The sequence below is a fragment of the Mytilus trossulus genome, chromosome 7 (assembly GCF_036588685.1).
Source record: "Mytilus trossulus isolate FHL-02 chromosome 7, PNRI_Mtr1.1.1.hap1, whole genome shotgun sequence".
Lineage (NCBI taxonomy): Eukaryota > Metazoa > Mollusca > Bivalvia > Mytilida > Mytilidae > Mytilus > Mytilus trossulus.
Genome location: NC_086379.1, coordinates 30,891,203 through 30,916,579, shown reverse-complemented (window position 1 = coordinate 30,916,579; position 25,377 = coordinate 30,891,203). Strand labels below are relative to the sequence as shown.

The window sequence follows — 25,377 nt, the reverse complement described above, 5'->3', positions numbered from 1 at the left end:
GTTACATAAATTATTTGTTTTTCTTTCATTTTTGAACATAGATTAAGCCGTTAATATTGGGAAAAAGGGGGGGGGGGGGCATTTTTATTTCAATTGTTTTACATTTGTCATTTGGGGAGTCAGGATAGCTCATTTTACATAAAAAAATTATCTGACCTTAATCTTTGTGTAATATGTTATTCTGGCCCAAACCACCAGGGACGGATCCAGCAGTTTTAAAAGGGGGGTCCAACTAAATGGCCTCATTCAAATGCATTGATCGTAAAAAAAGGGGGTCCCCCCACCGCTCTGGATCTGCCATTGAGCCACTATTAACTTAAACTGATCATATTTGATTTCATCATATAAATCTAAATACATTTAGCTGCAAACTGCAGGAATCCAGTTTATCTTTAGGCAAGGATACCAATTATATTGGAAAACATTAATGATTTCAAAATTTTATTTGCACTCAATTTATAGTACCTAAGCATATCCTCTTTTTATCTAAAATATTGAATTGTAAACAAATGTGATATCTTTTTACAAGTAGTTTTCATACCTCGGACGGACCTGTTATACAAAAATCTTTTGACCGCATCAATCTAAACTGACCTTATTTGCTCTTTCTTCCTGCAAATCTATATAGCTGCACAGTAATTCAGTTATAAATTTAGGTCAAGAGGGACTGTAATATACAAGTTATAGCAATATTGGAAAACAATGACCTCAAAATTTTGTTCACATGAATTTAAAGTGCTAGCATGACCTCTTTTTATTCAAAGTATTGAATCGTAAACAAATATCAGTAGTTTTCATACTTCAGACTGAGTCGTGTAATAAAATATTTTGACCCCACCAATCTAAACTGACCTTATTTGCTCTTTCTTTCTACAAATCTGCTTAGTTACAATATAGCTGCACAGTAATTCAGTTATAATTTTAGGTCAAGAGGGATTATAATATACAAGTTACAGCAATATTGGAAAACAATGACTTCAAAATTTTGATTGCATGAATTTATAGTGCCAGCATATCCTCTTTTTATTCAAAGTATTGAATCGTAAACAAATATCAGTAGTTTTCATACTTCAGACTGAGTTGTGTAATAAATTCGTTTGACCGCATCAACCAAAAATGACCATATTTTCTTTTTGTTTATGCAAGTCTATATAGTTGGACAGTACATCAGTTATAATTTTAGGTCAAGAGGGACTGTAGTTTATAAATAACTGCAATATTGGAAATCAACAACCACAAAAAAAAATTCGCATTGATTGAGAGTGCCATCATTTCCTACTTTTATTCAAAATATCGCATCAGAAACAAACATCAAATAGTTTTCATACCTCAGACTGACTCATGGAACAAAAATATGTGTCTGGGCAACAACAACCCAACCATAGAGCAGACAACAACCGATCACGATGGATTGTATAATTCAAATGACAGCGTGTCCTCTTTTTATGCAAAATATTGAATTGTTAACAAATTTCAGAAGTTTCGATATATCAGACTGAGTCGTTTTAATAACAAAATTATTTAACCGCATCAACCAAAACTGAACATATGGGACCTTTTATAGCTTGTTGTTCGGTGTGAGTCAAGGCTCAGTGTTGAAGGGCGTACATTGACCTATAATGGTTTACTTATTTTTAAATTGTTATTTGGATGGAGAGTTGTCTCATTGGCACTAACACCACATCTTCATGATCTTCCTATATCTATATATTTTTTATCATGTAAATATATATGGCTTCATTGTAAACCAATAATATTTCTAAGTCAGGACAGATATTGTATGATAAAGAGGACACCAAATTTTATCCACATCAGAGCGCCATTATTTCCTCTCTGTATCGATAATATTACTATTTAAGGAATGACTGTAATATTTTTTCTGTCTATGAAGAAAAAACATAAAAAATTTGGTCCACACTGATAAATGCGCGTAGAGGGTTTTTTAAAAAGTGTGCACCACATTTTTAACGTTATATATATACATGTATAATATAATAGACAGAAAAAATATTACAGTCATTTCTTATAATTTAATTCTAAATTTCATTTTAACAAAATGTTTAAACCTTGGCAAAACATAAAAAAACGTTGATGATGTTACGTTCACATGACTAACTTATGTCTATGGGTGTTGATAACAAAATAACGTCAGAAGACCCGTTACATCCAAACTTAAATTATTAAATATTGAACCGTCACAAAAGTGACTTTTAAGTCAGTAGTTCATGATGGTTTTTTTAAACAAAACTATTTAACGGCATAATCCAACACTCACATGACTGATTCATATACTTTATTTTAAAATGAAAAGTACATGTATGAGAAGTTCTCTTCTTGGACTTGGAATAGTATACTGACTATACTGTTAATATATAATTTGAAGAAGGACAATGATTGGTTTTGTTTGTAGCCTAACGTCCAGTGGCAAATATTTCATTTATGTTCAGATCGAGTATATTTTTCAGACTTTCAGGACTCCCAGATATTATTCATAATCGTTATGGATAAGTTTGGCAACGAGCTAATGCAAATGTACATAGTTTTTTTTACGTTTAACAACACTGATTTGTTTAATCCCATAATCCATCCACTGTACAATTTTCGTTTGAACATTTGTCAAAACAGAATCCTAAGTCATGAATGTAAATCCAAGGCAAACAAGGTAAATTAAGATTAAATTTCCATGAATTAAATGCAGAGTTATATTTATGAACACGGGGAACGAAGAAACGTAAACAATGATGTTTCATTTGCAATCTTATAAAAATATTTCTCCGATGAGTTGGATAACCTCCTATCCACTTCGATATTTGTACATGTAAATTTTGATCAGTAAAAATATAGAAAAATCCGCTATTATATATAGCAAAGTAATTGGAACTGATTTTTTCTTCTAAATTCTAAAGTGCCCTTTCTGCAGTGACGTCATTTAGAACTGTTCTTCAGTCCTGACTGATTTGGTCAGTTCTGCTGACAGTTCTACAGTTAGAACTGATTTGGTCAGTTCTACCTAGAACAGTTTTAGACAGTTCTACCCTAGAACTGATCCTGACAGTTCTACCTAGAACTGATTTAGTCAGTTCTACCTAGAACTGATCCTGACAGTTCTAGGACAGGTTAGAACAGTTCTATGACAGATTATTCTGACAGTTCTAATGAGAGGTTAGAACTGATCTCCACTGTACAGTGCCCAATTTATATTTTTGCTAACGATGCAAAATCATAGCAAAATCAGAACCGTAATAACAGTTTTTGTATTTATATTCCTGATAAAACACGCAGGATTGACTCAAAGGTTTCTATCTCATCAGATAGAATACTAAACAGTTGATTAAATAAGATAAAAGACGTTTCTCTCAGATCTTACCTACTGATAAAAGTACTGATTCGGTTACATGTAGGTGTTTGATAACGTTTTGTTACACATCCATAAAGCTTGAAACAGTAAGATGTATGAGGGTTAACGTGTTAACAGTATACTTGATGTTAATCTAGCCAACACTATATTTGTGATGTTAATCTTGTCAATAATATATTGGATGTTAATCGCGTCGACATGAATTTAGTGTAACAAATGTTATCATGATAACAGTATATTCTGATTCAGCAGTTATCTGTTTATCTATGTATGTGTTAAATAGTAAGAATCTCTCATCGACATCTGCTGCTTTCGTTACGACTGTTAAAATTACAGAACTTTTTATATATCAAAAATTAGTACGAGTGTACTCAACGTATTAAGCATTTTAAAGGAAATCCAACTCTTTAAATGACTAAATTCAAACTGACAAACATTAGCTAAATGCATTTTCATTTAACCGTAGCGTAAGTCAGACAATATGTAGATGTAGCCAACAAAACGTTTTTCGTATTATAGCCTTAAAAACAACCATGATTACCTTTTGATAAAATCAAGACAAAGCAAATCGAAACCGAAAACATACGGAGAGAAAAACTTGTGCGTTATAAATTGTGCCATGTCTTTTTCTGAAACATTTAATACATTGTCAACATTTATTTAGAATGAAACTAGTTCGTAGTGATGAAAATATTTGACAGAAATATCTTTTAGTAACCGAAATTTTATAACTTATAGCACAATATAAACAATTATAATAAAATGTCCAAGTCCTCGGGATTGTTTTAAGTAGTGCTAATTCTTATATTGCATTATATAAAAGATAATTTAGGGAAAAAAATCTCTTATGTTGATTTATAGAAACGTAGATCGTAGAATTTTAAAATGAAGTTTGAGGAGATAACTTTCATTCAAAACGTCCAGAAACTAGTAAAGTAAGGCTTCTTTTCCGCTAGTTTTGGAACAAAAAGTGTATATCCATAGTATAATCTATATAACTCTAAAGATTCATGAGGTGACCGCTGCTTTGCCCTTGGTACTAGACTTGAATTACAATCAAATATTTACTACACAGCTTTTCCATTTCATCTGATAAAAACTGTAAGAAGATTAATGGCTATTCGTTTTTTCCCTACATACGAATACAATGTTGATGATAAGATGTGTCTGTTTGTATAAGTCTGGAAGAACAGTTACCTTAGGACAAAAGTAAATGAAGATTGTAAAAAGCCAGTATTGATGTGAAGAAACCCAAGTCTATCGAATAGGTTTGGGTCTAAATTTTACCCCTTTTAACACTAATAAACAAGGTTAAAGAGATAGATTGTAGAAAACAACGAAAATGTATGAACAAAAATAAGTACAATGAAATAGTCACACAACGACATTCACATATTTAACTAAAGATATTTAGAGGTTGACAATTGCGTTTTATTTTATTTTAACGAGTTGTGTGCATTGCATTGCTAATCTAGAAGAAAGTAAATTGTATAATTGTAAAACAGTTCACTTGCACGAATGTAGCTCATGTTAATGAATGAAAATTAATGATTGTGGATTATTATTATTCGTGGGATACCTTTTTTCGTTGATATCGCGGGTTAAGGTTAACAGCAAACTTAAATGTCTAACGAAGTACAAATGTTCTTAAGCCATGTACGCATACTTTGCCATACATTGGTACTCAAGAAAATAAATCAGTCCACAGTATACATACACGTATATAAACGATGCTTGTGAAATTTGATCCTTGAAGAAAATAGTATTTAAGAGTTTTATAAAGTAAATATATTCAAAAGGAAATGCTCAGTTGAAAATGATCCAATCTGAGATAATGCCATCGCCCCTGCGTTTAATTTAGTCTTTAATTTTCCCTGGTATGATGTAATGCATTATCGCCTCTGTATTTGATAAAGAGAGAAATCACTCAATCTTGATGCAAATGTTAAATAAGTTGTGGGAGACTTCGCATGAGAAAATATTACCACCCGATATTATCACTTTATCAACCTGATACACGATATCTTCCCGCTTCAATCGAACGTCTGCTGGAACTTTCATTTCAACCATTTTACATTTATGCTTGTAATGATAGGGAGATTTGAGATTACATAAAATCCTAATCATTATAAATCAATCGTCTATAGTATGTTTGAATGTTGTCATCAAAATGCAAAACGTGACATTAAAAACTTTGATTACTAATTAAATCGGCTTGTGTCAGGAAGAATAAAAGTATTTTATGTGAAAATGCAAATAAGTAAACCTTGACTAATGTTTATCGGGATGACATTATTTACTCATCTAAAACTAGTAAATCGTGTGGATCAATTGTAAGTAAGCAATTAGACTGTGTTTTCTTTGAAACAAGGCTGTTGTTTCAATTCCCATCAAAATTAATGAAATCAATTACTTCCGGTTAGCAGAAACAAGAAATACTCTAAAAAAAACTAATTTATTTTTAGAACGGTGCCTGAGAAAAATTGAAATATATTTTTGTGTTTTTGTATTTGATTTTACGAATTAATATTATCTACTTATAAAATGCCTCTCAAATGTTTTCTGGCTAATTTTGATGTATCGATGATAGCAGATATTTCAAGATACATATACAAGTTCATTGACGCCTTTATAGTGTTATCTAATTCTATCATTAATATTCCATTCATTGGAAGGAAGTCTTTAAGAAATTCTTTTCCGGCATTTTCTGTCAACCAAAACATCTGAATATGACATTAATTAGAAGAATAAATTTACACATATTATTAATTAGGTTTTGTAATTGTAAATATATTCGGATAATAGATATATATGAAAAAGATAACAAAAAAACTAAATCAATTGTGTAAGACAATAGATCATATATAAATACCATCTCAATCACCAGAGCTAAACCCTCTTAAGTAAGGAAAAAATACCCCCCCCCCCCCCCCAAAAAAAAAAGACAACTGACTAAGAGTAAAGAAATATGAGTCTTAGATAGTCTGAGAACATATAATAATTATATATATATCGGCTAATTTGCTTGATTTGGAACATACTTACAACCTCTGACCTTTGATAATCTTGTATGTATTTTTATTATGAAATCATAGACAAAGGAAAATTTGGTATGAGTGCCAATGAGACAACTCTCCATTCAAGTCACAATTTTTAAAAATAAACTATTCTAACTCATAACAAGGAATTGTATATTTAAATATACAATTCCTTGCTCTTAAACAAACTAACAATGTCATGGTATATTGTAATAATATGTGTAAAAACAACATGCCCAGTTTTTGGTGTTATTCCTGTAAGGACTTTAGTTTATTATTTTTTGTTTAAATTTGCATACTATTGTTTGACTTTTGATCGTTTTTACTTTTGTTTGCCATGACATTGTTAGTTTGTTTACGAGTAATAATGGTATTCCTTTGGTATCTTTCGCCTCTCTTTGATATTTCTTTAGTTTATATAGAAAACATTGCTGATTGTTTGGACATAGTAATTTTATAACTTCAAAGATATTTTGACAGTAAATAGTCATATGAGGAACAGACAGCTATACATAATGGACCATCAGTTAGACAGACAGACATACAGACAGGCTATATCAAATGAATAGTTGTGATATACTATATATTTTATGCAATATTCATAAAAGCTTTTGACGGAAGTTGATCAATTACAATTAAAATTTACTTCCCTAGTCAATTATAATATTTTGTAGTGAATTATACAATTATATGTATATAAATCAGAGTTTGATTTGCTTCCAAAGTTTCAGAATTTATTAAGACATGTATGATAAGTAAATCAATCATTTCAAAATTGACACATTCCAGTGTTTACCTATTTCACAAACATGCTTTATGGCTCTAATCAATTGACATGGTATTCAAAGTGGACCAAAATAGTTTAATTCATCATTACAATATTTTCTGCATCACTGAAAAAAATACCTAGTAACTATTACTAGTTTGGCTAGTACTTCATTAAAAGTCCCTAGTAGATTATCAAACAACTAATTAGACTAGTATGTTTACTATCGTGGATGCCTCGTATTACCAGGAACCAGCTGTGCAACTGATAACAGGATTTCCCGCCGGACGATATCATATTCGCGTGGCCAAGTTCTGTTGTACATGAAGTGATGGCCGCAATCAAAGAAATAAAGAACCTGGGTGATTTTTGGCCTGATTCATTGAAAAGCTGTAAGTATTTTAACTAAGTTGTGTTTTATTTTATCGGCTTAACTTGTTTACACAAAAAAAGAACCACATCATCTCGCCTTTCGCGTAAATAAAATGTACCACAGGAATGGTCAAGCTAACATTGTGACACGTGGAATAAACTTTATCTATTTAAGTTAGGATTTACAAGATGCAAATTTCGTTATTAGAATTTTAATACATTTTCTTCTTTTTTTTAATACGAAAACTAATTAATAATTCTTCTATTTCACCGCAGAAAACCGTAACTTAAATCCGAAACGTTTTATGATTATATAATTAAAGTGCGCCTCGTTATGAATATGATATGGCTGCGCCCATGTAGTGAGAAAATGAAACTGCCAAAACCATAAACACAGTCAATTCATGGTATATCTTCAATATTTTCACATCAAATATGAAATTGAAAAACATTTGAAAGCACTACAGAATGTACTTGATGACATACATGCACCATGTAGGTGTACACTTGCGATCTTGACTCAAGTGCACAAATGCATTCTAATTTCAAACAAGTTATAGCTTTTCTAAAAAGCTGACCGTCTCTTAGCTTCAGGATGAATGTAGAAGTGTTAAAATTCATAAAGGCTAATACAATTTTTCCTAATTTACTAATGTTTTTTGGATAATTTACCAACACTGGATTAGCCTTAACTGTTTTTTTTAATTAAATATAAAAATATTTATAAAAGTTTTTGAAAGTAGATTTTAAAGTTTAACATGGTTCTTGGACAATTATTGTTTTTGCCAGTATTTTAACTCTCTGTATAGCAGTATAATTGTAGATTTAGTATAAATGCATACGTACTAAACTCACAGAGGCAGATTTAGGGGAGGGGGCACCCCCCCCTTTTTTGGAAAAAATTTGGTTGCTTTTATAGGGACTCACAGAAGCGTGACTGGAGCGGGCCCCTTCTTAGGTCAGTCAGTGGGTCCCCACTTATGAAAATTCCTGGATCCGCCACTGAATCGTTAATGTCTTACTTTAAATACTTGTATGCAATTGCTTTAAAAAGTTTTTAAAAAAAGCACATACAGTTTGTGTATCTCTATATGTCTGACATGATGACTCACCTATCACACATAAGAAACAAAGTGAAATATAGTTTTTTAAATACAACATTTTAGTAGAAGTTGACAGTAGAGTTATAGTTAATCTATATTAATAAATATTGACAACACTACATGTAGTTTTAATATGGATTTTTGTATAATTTCAGGCTCTGAAAAAATCACAGGGGATGATAAATTTAGACAAGAAGGATCGACCACCAACATGCAACACTAACTGGAACTTGAAAAACCTACAATTCACAAGAACAAGTCAAAGACTAGTATTACTGTACAAAGTGGTTGAGGGTATGGTCCAAGCTATCCAAACCTGACAAATTATTGGTACAATGTAACAAGCAATCTTTACCTAAAAGGAACATCAAGCCGACACGCTTTGCAGACTTTGAAAGTGATAATTTACAAATTTGGTTAAGGCTATTGAAACAACAAACTGTGAAAACGAGTAATTTAAAAACTCATTCTTCGTCAAAACTGTGATTCATTGAAAGAAGACGTAGGGAGCCAAGTCAGTTGAGAGCTTCAAAACAGCTCACCAAGGCCGTCAATAGGAGTCCGCTCTCCAATCAAGTTCAAGCCAGAATTGGGACCTTCGATGTAACAATGCAGATACATATAGCATGAAAACTTTTATATAATGAACATCTATATTTATATCTATTGATGTTTCAGTACAAGTATGATTATTTGTTTTTGTTGTGATATATGACATTCATGAATAGTATAAACAATTTTGAGAAAGTGGTATCTGTATACATGTACATGACAGTTCCTTGAAAATGTTAACAAACTTTTGTGTCAACTTATTCATTCATCTAAAAAGTATTACAAGCCAATATTATAATTCAATAGATTAAGTCTATAAAATCAGTTTTGACCTAGTCCTGTTCAAGTTTATTAAGGTCAAAATAAGATAAAACAAAGTTTCATAATATATAATATCAATGTAGGAGCAAACGGTGAAAATAATTTAGATCCTAGTGCTATATGAGATGGGTGACATGTATTTAGATCCTGGTGCTCTAGAGGGGTGACATTGAGTTGGATCTGTTTGCTCAAACTAAAATTTACAGTGCTTTAAAAAATAATAAGTGATCATGCTTTATAAAGTTATAAACTGTTAGGTACAATCTGTATACTTAAATACTTCCTGACAATTTTATTTTTACTTTTAAGTGTTTTAAAATGTAAAATTTGAAGTAGGAAGACATAAAATAACTGATAAGTCTTACTTTGTTCTTTTTTTTAAAATAAATATTCGAGTGAGAGTTTATTCATTTCCGTTTTGCAGGGAGAGCTGGTTTTTTTAAACAGGGGCCATACAAAACTAGATGTGTTGTAATTTATTAAACTGACGTTTTAAATTTTTTTCATTGAAATAACTTTAGAATTGTAAACTAAATAGTCTAAATACATGTATGAAATATTGTTAATATTGATTAGGGAACCACTTATTAATGGTTTTGAAACATGAATTTAAATGGTTACTTTGAAGTAAATTGAGAACATGTTACACATTTGTTTGTAATGTTGTTGGTTGGACACCTTTTCCTATAATTGAAAATAACTACGTTGTATTGTCTACTCAAATGTATTGTCCATCTTATGTAAATAAAATATGTAGGATTTATCTTAAAAATTATTATGCTGAATCTCACACACTGACAAATTTGGTTAGGTAACTGTAAAGCTTTCAGGCCTAACATGGCAAAATTTAAGTGAGAATATATGTGAAAGAGAAAACAGCAAGAACAAGAAGTGAAAAGAAATAGTTTTGTCTTTATTGACATTGAAGTTCAAAAATTATCACTACTTATGCAACAAATTTTTATCTGCATTCATTACCAACCAAAGTATACATTGTAAGTCAACTCATATTGAGGATATTCTGACCTATTGCTGATGTTTTTGCTAGTCTTTTCAGGTCATTGTTGTATATTTATCTTTACAATTATTGCTATTGTCATTGTGTTTCTTGAATTGAAAGATCACAAACACATATTATACCTACCTAGAGTAGAAGCTTCCTGATTCCTGATGATTTTACTGAGTGATGGATTAAGGGGCCCTAAGAGCCCCTTTCATGGGAAAAATTCATGACAATACAGTGAAAAATTGAACTATGGCTTGAGTGAGTCCCCTTTTATGGCAGTCCCCCTTCTTAAAAATATTGGATTTATCGTTTTGAACTTTGTACCAGTACAATAGAGAAAAAGCTGTAAGAAATTGCACTGCTATGAAACTATGCATAAACGAATCCTCAACTCAGTAACATTGCTACATGTAGGTACGAAAAAGTACCACACGAGGATGACCTGGTACAAGTACTTCTAGCTAGTAAAGTTACTAGCCGAAGGAGGTATTCCTACTAGGAAATGTTTGTAGGGTTACTTGAAGCTAGTAGAATCACTAGTCTTACTCTTACCATGTATTTGCCACTAGGAGGACCTAGTTATGTTACTAAAAGGTAGTAAAAATACTTATTCGGACTAGTAAAGTCACCAAGCAGTCTAGCAAAATTACTAGGGACTCCTAGTATAATTACTAAGTAGCCTAGTAAGTTTACTTAGATGGCCTAGTATAGTTACTAAGTAGGCTAGTAAATATACTTCTGGCCTAGTAATCTCATGGACAGTAATTTTACTAGTTAACCTAGTAGAGATTACTAGTTATTTTTTTCAGTGATGTTATCATAACTGATAGCGAAATTCAGTAGACTACTAAGAGTCTCAATGATTTCTTAAAATACCGAGGCTATTCAAATGTTTGTCAATAAGTATAATCATATATGATAATTTGCAGTCTTATTTTATGCCAAGAATAACAAAGCAAATCTTAAGAGAGTCATTCATACCTATTTAAACCCACTAGCATTGACTTTGGTATAAATACGAAGTCCGAATGAATGGTCACTATTTGTTGATGATATTTACATTCTAACGGTCAAAGTAATGTCAGATGCCAATTGAAACAAGGATTTAATCTCTTCGGACTCGTTATAGATGTTATTTGACTGGCAACGCCATAACATATCCACTTTCAGACAAGTTATTATCAGTTTAAAGCACAAAAGATATATCATAGTGACAGTTCAATTCCGATGTCTAAGAAAACAGATATGAAAACAAGTATGTAGGTCCTTAAACTTCATAAAAGATACCCTCTATAAACAAATGTACAACATGTATATTGCTGATGAGGCAATTTTTATACATTTCGAATAATTTAGTTAAAACTTTTAAAGTTAAGAAATTTAAAAAATATGAATGCGAGTCTGTGGTTTTGGGGTTAAGAATAAATTTTCCTACGGTCAGTTTACATGTAAAATTTATACTTGCTTCCGATTGTATATATGATATGAACAACCTGTCAATCAAAGGAACAATGCTTTGACTGCTGTTCTTCGTCTTAAATTCATAGTGGATATATTACACATGTTAGGTGAAAGAGATGTTAGCATTTTACATTGTGAAGCCTTAATATCATATGAAAACAAGACTGGCATAATTTTCATTATTCCAGTAACAATCATCTGTATTTCTCAACTTCTTTAGGATAAATCTGGATTGCATACTTAATAGTAACTATGACTTGTGTAAATAGAGGTAATTATATTGATTTATTTTTAATTTTCGAAGGGATTTGTTTTTTCCCCTGCAAGTACAGTTTTGTACTTTATACTATAAAATATATGTACTACTGTGACAAGGAAAAGTTTTGAAAGATTTACTATGTATAAGAAAATATATTTTACAAATGTAATTAGGTTAATGGTTTAATAGAGAATTTATATCTATATTTTACAATTTTTTTACGAGAATATATTAATGAAAAAGTTGTGTAATCCATGAATCATTCCGGGAAGAGCTGTGTATAATAAATCAAATATTCTTGTTAAATATAGGGCGTTGAACAAAAGACATCATGAAAACAATTTTTGTTTTGTTTTTTGTTTTGTGCTAGATAGTTTCTATAATAAAAACAGCAAAGTCACATAGAAAATCATATTATATATATCTTTAATGAACATCTGTACTTACTGATTCAATAGAGGAAAAAGCCCAGCATCAATTCTTCCGAATGAAGTATATTATTTTCACTAATAAGAACAGAGTACACTGGTACTTCATTAGGTTTATATTGTCGGAAAGAATATGAACGGATACATGGATGGAATAGTGTCCAGTGGAAAGTACTACAAACAAATCAATACGAACCTTCACTAATGGCACCTTGATTCGGACGTTTAACGTACTAATTCATCAGGCAACAGTCACAGGAAAACATGTCACCCGACTCATGTTATTCCTACTTCAATCAGACTATAGTAATTTCTTTGCATTACCAAAGAACACCTAGCGGAGAAGCGGCAGACGGCATTTTTACACGTCTTTGATATACCCAACCGTTGATCGTACCATGGACCAACATGGACCCACAACGAGACAGTCGAGGTGATTTGATGAAAAGATTAACTTTAATACACAACAAAAAAATACAAATAAATGTCAAATCAATCCTAACCAAAATCGGTAGGATATTTCTGAGAAGCAGAGGTTAAAAAATACGATAAAAATTAAGCAAGTCCGGAAGGGATAACAGAAATATAACAATTATCTAGTTTAATACTGACAAAAGGCAACAAAACTTTTATAAAACACCAAAATGTCTACGTTTAAACGGTCAGTTAGAGACCGACACAATATGAAGAGACAGAATCAGGAGGCAACAACAACAAGCATGAAAAAGAAAAAAGACTTGTAAAAACAAAGCATGCATTTTTCAGAGTACTTTAAAAAATTTGCTAGAATCTGAGTATTTTTGTTACAAAATAGGATTCATCCTATGTGTCCAATTCATGAATTTGCTTTTGTATATCTGATAAAAAGAAACACATGTTACGATAATATTTTATGGAAGACTAAAATTGCATGTTTTCTGAGATAAATTGTTTGAACAAAATACGACAAACAATATACTATACATGTAGGTCGATCATGACATATTTAGTACAATTCAAAAATATTGCCAGAAAAGTAAAATTGGGTAAAGATTTGGTCAGCGTTGAATCATCTTGAAATCTTCTACCAATATATGTAGGCGTAAGACGATGAAAAGAATAAAAATTCTCAACTACTTTATGTCAGTTTTATTGCTATATGCCATTATTGTATTTGTTTGATAAACATTAATACTTCTTTAATATAGAAAAGGTCGGAAGAACACAATTGATACACTATATATACTAGTAAAGCTACGATATTAATATCATCAATATGATGAAAGAGAAATTTTATGATACAGTTATTATATAATCGTAAAATATCGTTATGGGTTTGAAAAAGATTTGTCCTATTTTTAAATTATTGATGCATATTTTGTCACAATACATTTGGAGAAATGTCAGCGTCATGCAGATTGAGCCAATATGACAAATCAAAGCACGAAGATGTATGCATTTTAAGTATTTGGTTTACATCTTATTAATCGGTCCCCTAAAATATTTAATAAATTAATAGTAGCTAACTAAAAGTAAATTACAAAAAGATACCAACAAATAAAATACCGATCGGAACAATGCACCAAACAATATTAAGTATATGTAACCAATCGGTACGCAACAATGTCGGATATATACTTTACTTATCGGTACATAAAGATAAAAAAAATATGCAGTTGACAAATTATACAGGATTTATGCGTTCCTAAACAATTGAGCGTCTTATCGTGGCAAAAGTAAGCTATTTCTTCGTGTACGTGTAAAATGACGAAGTGTTTTGGACTTTAAAGGAAAGAAAAAAAAACCTGACTACGTTTGTTGATGTACGAGGCTAAAATGGGTTCATATCCAAGTGCAGAAAAGGAAACATATACAAGATAACTTCCAAAAATAGATTCATAACACAGTATCGTATCAGAAGAATGTGACATTTCAACAGGATTAAATTGGTATCCTTCCCTTTTTCTACAAGAAGTTCAAAGAAGACCCTTACATATTCAAATATACTTTGTATTATATACTATACGTTATAATGTACATACATGTAATACAAGTATAAACGTTATATACCCACGGTAATCATGCCAAACTAAACACTAAAAATTTACTTTTTTGACACCAAAACACAGTGACCGCGTTATGGTACAACATCAATGATGTAAATGATTGTTATAACATGAAAACATTTGTTAACTTGAACAGTTTGACATTGTGTCATGACACGTAAAATGACGCAATAAATCTGGTTAGTTGCAGTCTTGCCAGTTTATACTATTGTTGAAGGGTATTCACGAACAGGTGTCGTTTAAACTCAGTTTCGTATCACATATGTATGTATGTGTTTTTACAACTCTGCTTTTGAATTGTTAGCTACAGGATTTGCAAGTGTATCACATATGTATATGACAAGTGGTTAGGTACATGTATCTCTGCTTTGAAACTTCGAGCCCTTCCCCTCCCTTACCCTCCCTTACCCAAGCAAGATTTCAAAAGCTCAGTACAACCATTTTCTTTTAGAATGAAATGTTACCACTGTTCATTGGAAGGTTATGCAACTTAACAAGAAAGATCAGCTGAATCCTAAGTGGGGGTATTTATTTTGATATGAAAGGAAAAACAGTTACATGTATATATAGAAAACGACTTATTTCCGGATTTTTACCTGAATTTGACATCGCAGCGGTTGACAGTAATGGAGCAGATATTATTTACCCTAAACAAATCAACTCAGTTTATCCAATTTTGGGTTCTTAATTTTTTTGTATTTTTTTGTGTCTATCATTTTTTTGTTGAACGTCATGATTGACTAGAAAAGCAAAGACAATTCGCCGACAACTTGTAAGTTATCATGATCAAAACACATACGTTCACATCAATCACTTATTTTTTGAAATATCAGATATTGATTATATATATAAATTAAGTTTAATTTTCTAAAATAAAAGATATACCTACTATTATTTATTTTGAAATACTTAACTCTGTTTTTTAGCGAAAAGAAAAATGTATCCTATTTAAAATCGGAGCCATGTAATACAAAATTGTATACTAGCCCTTTTTTAAGCTAGATTTCAAAGTTCAGATCTATCAAAGCACACTTTTATAGAACCAAAATGTTATGGCGCTCTAATCAAGCATAAGATTACAGCAACTTTCTTTCATGGTAAAATAATGATAATAAAATATATAAAAATACTCAGATTGTATAAATAAAACTACGAATGTGTTGCTACAATTTCCTATGATTTTCCGATATGTTCGCTTTTAAGAGAACAGATAATAAATCTATCGAATGCTTAAGGCTTCTGTTTTATAGCTAAAAACAAATTAAACAACCACCATAACATAAAAAGCACATAATGTTGCAAAAGTTACGTAAGTTAAGTAATAACATACCGTTAAAGCTACTCCAGTACAGATACGGTCTTAAGTGTTAGAAATCCATGTAATTACAGCGATTATGTAGTGATTAAATGAAATTTTCTATTCACATATCCATTTGTATTGATAAAGTAACATAATTTCTATCGGTGTTCCCCAAACAGTAATGTAAATATGGTTTGATTGAGTTGACAGAAAAACATGATTAATTAAATCATTAACCTACGAATCTACAGGTATATATTATCAGGTATAGCGTAGGACTACTTAGTATTATTTAATGATATGTAAATGAGATGATGTTTCTGTCAATCAATCTACGCTAAAGGGTTCGGCAGTAGTTAACTGATAAAAACTATGCCCTAAAACTAATGGTTTCTTAATTAGGTAATTTTTCAGTTGCAGCAAAAAATTGAGTGATGATTTAACGTACTTTGAATTTCTATTTATAACCGATTGTCAATTGCTCTGTCTATTTTAAATTTGTATCCATGTAAACTAAATATAAATGTACAATGAAACAGTTCATATCTCGTCAGTTTATGTTAGAAGCTTCTTTGATTTTAGTGCAACTTCTAATAAAATGAATGCTTAAAGAATTATTCAAACTGTAAAAAGCAGGCAAACTAAATATATAACCCCAATGTCCATAATGGTTTAATCAGTGTCAAAGAGACAACAACCCGACAAAATAGCGGAAATAGGACTGGCGAAGACCATCAATGGGTCTTCAATACAGCGGAAAAATCCCGCACCTGGAGGCGTACTTAAGCTGCTCCCTAAACAGAATTGTGTACTAGTTCATTGATAATGGACGTGATACTAAACTCTTGAAACATAGTATTGCAACCAGGTATTAGGTTCAGTTCAGGACATAGTCACATAGGAAACATGTAATGATATTCTAAAGGACGTGTGTGTCCGGCAAATGACCGTAGGGTAATCGAATCATTTATTATGCATAAACACGTCTGTATGTTGATTTTTAAGATCATAAGGCTATGATTGTGATAACCAGTATACATTAATTGTTACACGCATTTATTAAGTCCATTGCAAAATGTAAACAAACACAGATAAAGTGAGGAAAACGTAAATACAGCAGTGCACATGTAAATAAATAAGTGTTTTTTTTTCTAATTTAGAGGCATATTTGAGAACAGAGCACGGGTAAATAAACAAGTGCTTTTTTGGTTGAATTCGGATGCATAGAAGAGAACAGTGGGTTGGTATCTAAAGAACTGGATTTCTAATCCACAGGCATATTAGAGCACAGTGCATGAGTTAATAAAAACTGGTATTCAAACTCTGAGGCATATACGAGCATAGCGCACGGGTGTACATGTACCTTAACAACATATTTCAGAATCTACAGTCGTTGTTATTTAACCTATGAAAGTGTTATAGTGTCAATATAAATTAATCTTATCAGGGACATCGTAAGTCGTTGTTTTTTGTCTAATCGTTTAACGGGACAACCATTGGGTTGGGGTAGGATTTTTTTTAGCGTGATGGTTGTTCATTTTCATCTGTCACTACGCATGATTTCACCGTTAACCACAACTGTTTCCTTCATATTGTGTTAGAAATAAGTATTATTGTTATTAAACTATGATACGACCAGGATTGGTGACTAACTTATAAATGCAAGTTGTGGATTTATTTAAAGTAAATGTAATGATAACAGATGAAAAATACCGAACAACTTTAAAAAGAATGGCGAAATTGTAGCACTTGACACTAAAAAAACACAAACGAATGTGATTCAGCTACACTACTCTGGTGACCATATCAACTATTATAAGACGTAAGTCCTATATATTGTGACAGTTACAGGGTTGTATATTTAGTTTCAGTTAGTTGTTGTTTTGCTGTCAAATTAATTAACCTTTACCATTTCCCACATCTCCTGTACAATATTTACCCCATAAATAAATTTATATTCAACTGTGTGTTTGTTGTCTTACTCTAATGTTACCTTCTCATATATCCTTTCCAAACAGTGAAGGAGCATGAAATATAATGCCAAGATCGAGGTATATTTAATTTACTTCATTTACTATATTTATACATCTAGAAGGGAACAACTGTAGCAAGGGAAAACCCAGCTATAATTATAAAAATTTCTTAAAATCTTTAATTTTTTAATTTGTATCGTCATGCACCATAAACAAACTTGAATTTTCCTCGCATACTGCTTACGCAGGCGGATCTTTGAGGTTGTACCGTGCCCATAAATGTACAACACAATAAGTATTTATTTACAAAAATGTAGGCCAACAGATCTATTAGCCACGTTAAAACAAAATGATGAATGATTGTAAATGCACATTATGCAACCTTTTGCTCATGTTACGTAAACGAAATGACTAAAAAACAGACATAACCACATATCATTACACGTGTATTCGTCAAATATTGACTTCCGTTCGCTAGGCGAAAAAAATAAGAAATACTGCGACAAAATATAATTTCCTTCAAATGGCGCAATAAGCAAAAAATATAATGTATTATAAGGATTGATTGATCCTATACGAAACTCTTCAGGGAAACATAAAACTATATCAGTTATGGGAAACAAACATTCGGTTTACTGAATATGACATATCTATTACAAAATTCAATTATAACAGAATAACTGGGAGTAAAATGGTAGTCTCGGTGACATTGTTCTTGTCGAGGCAGATATCATAGAGCAGTGATTGAACCATTCGGCCGTAATTGCTAATGTTAGCAAGTGTCAGAGACGGACGTTTTCATTGTTTAAAGAAAAGTACAGTTATTAACTCAATTGATGAAGAAGAGTTCACAGAAATATGTAGCTTTTTTTCAGGATGGCGAGCATTTATTTTATAAGTCAGAGGCAGCGGTCAGTAATTAGAAAGAACTCGCACACTTCTTTAAATAGTCCAAATACATGATAATTTCACATATGAAGATGGATAATATTTCATAAAAATCTGATGTTTCTGCGATTTATATACAGGCACATGCAAATCGTCAAATATCAACACTAGTTTTTAGTGTCCTGTCGGACTGTATTAAGACAGGCAAATATCGAACACAATTATTGGCAGAATTAATTTTTTTTATAAATTTCAAGAATAAAAAAAATGTAAGAATATACTGTAGCTATAAAACAGAAGTTTTAAAAAAAAAAAAAAAATATCCATAAAAATCGAGCTGATATTCTTACTAATGAGTCAATATCTTAACTTTCAAAACAAATCCTGTAACCAATATGTTGTCAACGAGAGAAACAGATGTCTGTGAAAAAATAAATCACGGGCTACATTTGATTTGTGTTTTTTTTAATTATTATATCAGGTGAAAACAATAAAAGAATAGTTATAGACATCGAAAAATTTCGTTTCATGCTAGATGAATGCAATAATTTATCGACTACATAAAGCTAGATGACTTAATAGTTTAATTTCGGCGGCTTTAGAATTAAGCATAAAGGCATCTTACATTTGTTTCAGGTGCGTAGCTCCGTATACGCTAACACGCAGTTGCGTTTTTCTTTCAAAGAATGTTTCTTACCTTTTATGAAATTCCTGCTAATGTATGTATTGCCTAACACAACAGAAACATTTACGATTTACGATGGATACCATATACATGAAATACTAAACACATTAAGCATCAGATTGGTTTCTACGCATATATACATGTACACTCAATGGTAAATTTGCACACAACCAAAACAAAATATTATTCATTCATCTATATAAATAAGTTTATCTATTTTAATATTTAAATAAATAATTTTATCAGTATGCATAAGCACAGACAGACAACGATGAGCACATAAGAGGGCGATAACGACGAGAAAAATGTACACGAGGGGCGATGTATTATTAGTTTACGTAAAAGTCAAGAACCTTTCATATACAATTAGGAAATGCAACCTAATCAAGAACGATGAACTCCTTATACATGATTATCTCTTGAATAAGGATTTATTTATAAACATTAATGGTATAAACAGTACAATTATTTTTTTTAGATTTATTTGACACATAAGTCTTAGTGCGCATTTGGAGTAGATCGAGGATTTGAGGATAAGGAAGGAGAGCTCGAGGGAGCACCTATAAATCATGAGTTAAATATATGACCATATTTTGAAAAGAAAAAATGACTGCAGTTTTATCTTTTGATTACCTTTTCCCGTTTTATAGGGACACTCGCTACGTGGGACTTCTTCTGTTACCGAGCCTGTAGTCAAACTGATGAAGTTGAGATTTAATGATTCATGTGAAATTTTGGAGAGAAAAAAAATCCACTTCAACGAAAATATGCTGATTCTTCGATTTTGTTCTTACCGTATTTTTTACAAACATTTTAAAATCCTTCGTTCTTACTGTAATAAAAAAATCATCATCAAATTATCATATGGTTTTGCCATAACACCTCGTTGATGATGATATTTTCCACCTCGAGGGAGTTTAATTTTAAACATTAAAATGCGAGGTTTACCGATATTGAACTGTCAAGGAGACACACCAACACGCATCGTTGTCAACGGGGAAAAGAGGAAGAATATGTTTCCCTTATTATATGAGGAAAAGGTCGAGTATAGGACGTCTAATGGACTTGGCGGAAAACACGAGACAAATTAATGGGAATTATCAAACTTACTTGAACTGGTTCAAATGCATGTTGAATTAGAGAAATATTCATACACAATTCACAATTTCAAATTGCTTGAAATATCAAACAATGTTCTTTCTTTTTGTTTTATAACATTTAAATATTTCAATAATTTCATGCTGAGAAACTTTCAATCATTCTTCCTTTTACAGACAATATCTGTGTCTCAGTAATTATGTCAAACTGGCAGTTGTCGGCTGCTTGCACTCAAAAAGTTTGATTATTGTCACGATTTATCATTGTTTTTCGAAATTCAATGGGTTGTTTTAACATTTTTTTTGCTTACATAATATCATTTTTCACGAAATCAATAAGCATACGCTTTATCCAACTCAGTGGAAAACCAGACTCCCAGTGTGATTATTTTCTACAATGCATTAATAATATCTCATTTTAGTTATTATTTCATTGATATACATGATAATAATAAAACTACATCGTTAATTTTGAAAAAAATCAATGTAAAGCGGTGACTTCCGGCGAAATGGGACACTGTTGAGGAAAACTTAAAATCCCTTTTGTAAGTCAAAATGTTTTCGAACAACCTTTACTGAAAATAGTTTAGATTTAAAGAAAGCAGAAACACGTTGTCCTATCAAGGTCATAAACTATTTTCTACGGAAATATTATGCAGCACATGACTGTGTTCTCGTACTAAATGCTTGTGGTTAGATGTACCATGTACAAAAAAATACTCCGACAACTAATGTTGATTAAATAATTATGTTTATCATGTGCCTGCTGGTAAAACAAATAAAATAAATGGATATGAGATATTGGAATAAATTATCACATAATTGCTTTATTTTTCTATTTTGTTTTTACAGATTAATAACTAAATGTTACTGAATTGTTTCATAGCATCATCGTCTTGAAGTGCAATATTGAAGTTACAAAATAGTGAATTAATTACGTAATAAAGACACATGTATATTAAAACAGGACATACTGTTTGCATTTGAAAAAAACCCAACCAGTTTATTAACACTTACTTGTTAAAAAAGGAAGTATATATAGCGTTATTTGTAAATGTTGAACTTTCAAACACCTAAAAAAATAAGCTTTCAAACAGCAAACAAAAAGAAAGAACCTTGCATCATTAAATCAAGACTTCAACACTATCTTATTATGAGTGCAATCTTGGAGTAAAAAAGGTTGCCGGTAAATATTGCAAACACAAAGAAAACTAACAGAAGTACATTTATACATGTGTGTTCTAAGCGCTTTCCTTGATACATGCTAAGTGTTTTAATTTCAATATAATATGAATGGTTAGTGAAAAAAGCATTTTCAACCTGTGTGAGAGTATCTATGTTTGTATAGGCTAATTCTGTTTAAAGCTGTAACAATTCCAGCATTTCATTTCAATATGTAAAAGCACTAGCCTGCAAAACAACACAAAAAAAATTAGTTAGTATAAGTATATATGATGGGACTTGCAGATAAAAATGTCATTTTTTTATTTCATGAAATAGATGCACATCTGACATAACAGCGTGAGAAATGTGCTAGTTTGATAATTTCTAATTCAAATAAACATATACATGATGATATCATCTTTAAACTGACAGGGAATTTGTTCGAACGTGTTAACTACTAATCTTTTACTATTCACTGAATTATACTAAAATTAGAGGGTTTTTAAAAACTCGCAATTTTCTCTTTTTTTTAATGAAATGCCGTGACTAATTCTCCTTCACTTCTGGAAGTCTGTAGACATATTTTCGTTTAAACATATCCAGGCCAAACTGTGGATAATGACTTGACTCTAGGAATTGACGCTATGTTGCATTCATTTTGTCCATTTACCCTTCCGTTCATTTATGAAAAAATGAAAACTGTCATAGTTTGCAAATATAAATAATAAAAAAAGAAAAAAAGAATAATAACTTTATATTTGGTGACCAGCACTGTAGTTAACGTGTGAGCTTTTTTCTGATCTTTTCGACACCTACTTCATATTTGCAGATACTTGAAATTTTTCAATTAGTTGAAGGAACGTAAATTGTTGTGACCCTTTTTCTCAAGAGGTACTAAGTGCACAGTTTGTATATAATCAACAGATTGGCAGTTGAGTGTTTAAATGAAATTAGTATACGCTTATAGGTTACAATACACCATTAGATTTTATGGGCGCAGCCATTTTATGAGCATAACATGGTATTCAGAATTAAGAGTATGGCGAATCCTGATTGGTCGATATGTGCGCCCGTTATTTTTTATTATTAGAGACTTCGTGCACTCTGCTTTATACAAAATGCAAAATAAAAATTATTCCGTAGCCCTAAAGGCACTGAGATGACTTTTCAACGCTACGACAAGACACGTATTTTTAAGGGCAAAATTGATAGGCATGGGAGATAAGTGCAAAATACGCTAAGAAAAGCAACGCGAACCTATATTTTTTGGACCAAAAAATACTGTCCTAATAAGTTTTCTTTGATTCTGGCAAGGTTTCGTTAAGAAAATCAACTTTCTTAAGTCTGTATCTCGAAAAAGGCTACCATTGTCGTCTATGGGGAAATTAATTGTTTATTTTAATCTTTAGGATTTGTAAGATGCATGCTTACTTCCTGTTATCTGATACTGTGAATAACGAGCCAAATCACCGGCCAAAAATGATTATTTGTATGGCACAAAAAATATTCCTTGTATTGTGCAGTTTTGTAAGACAATGATTTCATGAAGCAATCAACTATTACGCTTACACTTTTGCATCACAGGAACAGATTTCTTGCTAGAGAGATGTATCTCGTGCTGTTTTGAAAGACTGGCGATGACCCGATTGTCATATCTATGAAAACTAAATACAAAAATAATTTGTCTTCATCTTTGTATCACACACTGGTGAAAACAGGTTTGCATATTCAGATACAGCAATCATTAAGACATTTCGCTCAAAGAGAAGATAATTCTTTGAAGTACGAAATCACAACACGCAAAATTATCAATAGTACTCGATTGGTTTATGACCGAGGAAGTTAAATGGAAAATAAATGTAAATTTAATTGTTGAATTTTAGGCATCAGTCAATTTTTGATTACTTTATACTTAATAACACTTTTAATTCTTGCGATGATTCCAATGATTTATATGCGATAAATTTTCTCAAAATGAGTTTTGTTCGCATATTTCATATCAAAGGGTCTGCTGATTTACATACTCAGAATTCAATTCCCAGGATTACAAGACATTTACGTAAAATGTAGGTTCGACACGTCATATTTATAGTGATATTAGCGAAAGCGAAAACAAATTATTATTTTTTAATTATCATTGCCTGCTTTATAAACATATTTAGAGTTTATTTGCGTTTGAAAGAACCAGAATAGTTGCATGTAGTTTTCAGCGGCACAAAGGAAAACTGTAGACGTCGAAGTTTAGATTTTGCAATGTTGAAGCAAAAATAATGTCAACCGAGGTAAAAATAAGGTCTTTCCCCGAAGTAAAGATCCGTACGGTATTTCGACATTTTTATCTTTAATCATGTTAATATTTGCCACCTTTTAAAAATGTATCTTACCGACAGTAAAATAACCCGATAACATTCTACCGACAAAAATAAAAAAAAATGCTTAGTTAATTTTTTGATTTATCTAATCCTTTTGCATATTAAATATATTTCCTATTTATCTCTACAACCATTTCGGTTTTATTCATCCTTTGCGTTCTAAATAATTGTCCTAATAGAGGTTTCTCCAGAAAAAAAACATGTCGGGCGCATGCAATTCATAAAGTGCACTGAGTTTTATCTTTTATAACATTGAAAGCCAAGGTCCGATATCGCTGATGGTGGGTGGACTATCAGCAAAACCACTAGACTAATTTTAGGTTTTTTTCATTCCAGTATAAATGAATTGTCTGTTTAGGAAATCATGTAGTGAGTTTCAAGTCGCCATTTACTATCAAAACCTCCGTTATATCTTCCACTTACTATAAATTAGTTATCTGAAGACTTTCGTTAAACGATAAAATTTCAACTTAAGGATATCAACGCCTAAAGAATTATCTTGATATAAAACATTAAAAAAAATTTCAGATGCTTATACCTGAAAGCTATATACGATTTCGGTGGATTTGGTTTATTTTCGTATAACCCCATATCACCAACGAATGCGAAACTAACGTCGTCAAGCAGGTGGAAATGAACAAGATTATGGATCTGTTTATAATTTACTGCGTTTTGATAATTACTGATGCGTATTCATGTCTAATGTTTTTACCATAGATACTACCTACAGCGATAAGAAATTAATGAGCAAAAACAATGTACCTAAAGCTGTGAGAACCAATACACATCTAATATTGTAAATTCCAGACTATTAAATCAACAAATTATAACTTACGGCAATAAAAGAGATGTTCGAATGTGCAATGCTAAAAAAAAATTGAATCTCGAATTAAACTGCGTTATAATAACAACATACTCTTGTGGATATTCATGTTTTCTTTACGACTTTTAAAGAGTTAATATCACAATGGCACCTTTAATAAAAGGTTGTAGTGATTATGAATATATATCAATGGTTTTGTTTTCAAATTTATATTAAACCTGCCTTTCTTTATATATATAATTGTAATTGATTTGTCTACATAATCAAAACTTTTGTTATCTTAGCACCTACATATATACATATAAAAAACCCTGCTTTTCTTAGAGTTCTGAAAATAATGTCACGAAAAACCCCAAGACGTTAATT

At 31.2% G+C, this 25,377-nt stretch overlaps 1 protein-coding gene across 5 annotated transcripts in view; it reads right to left on the bottom strand.

Annotated features, from left to right (window-relative positions):
• LOC134724920 (FMRFamide receptor-like) overlaps positions 1 to 25,377 on the bottom strand; it is a 77,824-nt gene that overhangs the window by 20,534 nt on the left and 31,913 nt on the right. Inside the window, exon 1 of one of the 5 annotated variants that reach the window (XM_063588283.1) lies at positions 19,568 to 19,695. The exons of 2 other annotated variants lie outside the window; for them this stretch is intronic. The gene's annotated coding sequence lies outside the window, so the exon portion shown is untranslated. Of the gene's footprint in view, positions 1 to 16,039; positions 16,232 to 18,002; positions 18,026 to 19,567; positions 19,696 to 25,377 lie in introns of those variants that run through there. 2 more of the 5 variants (XM_063588286.1, XM_063588279.1) reach the window with 2 other exon arrangements.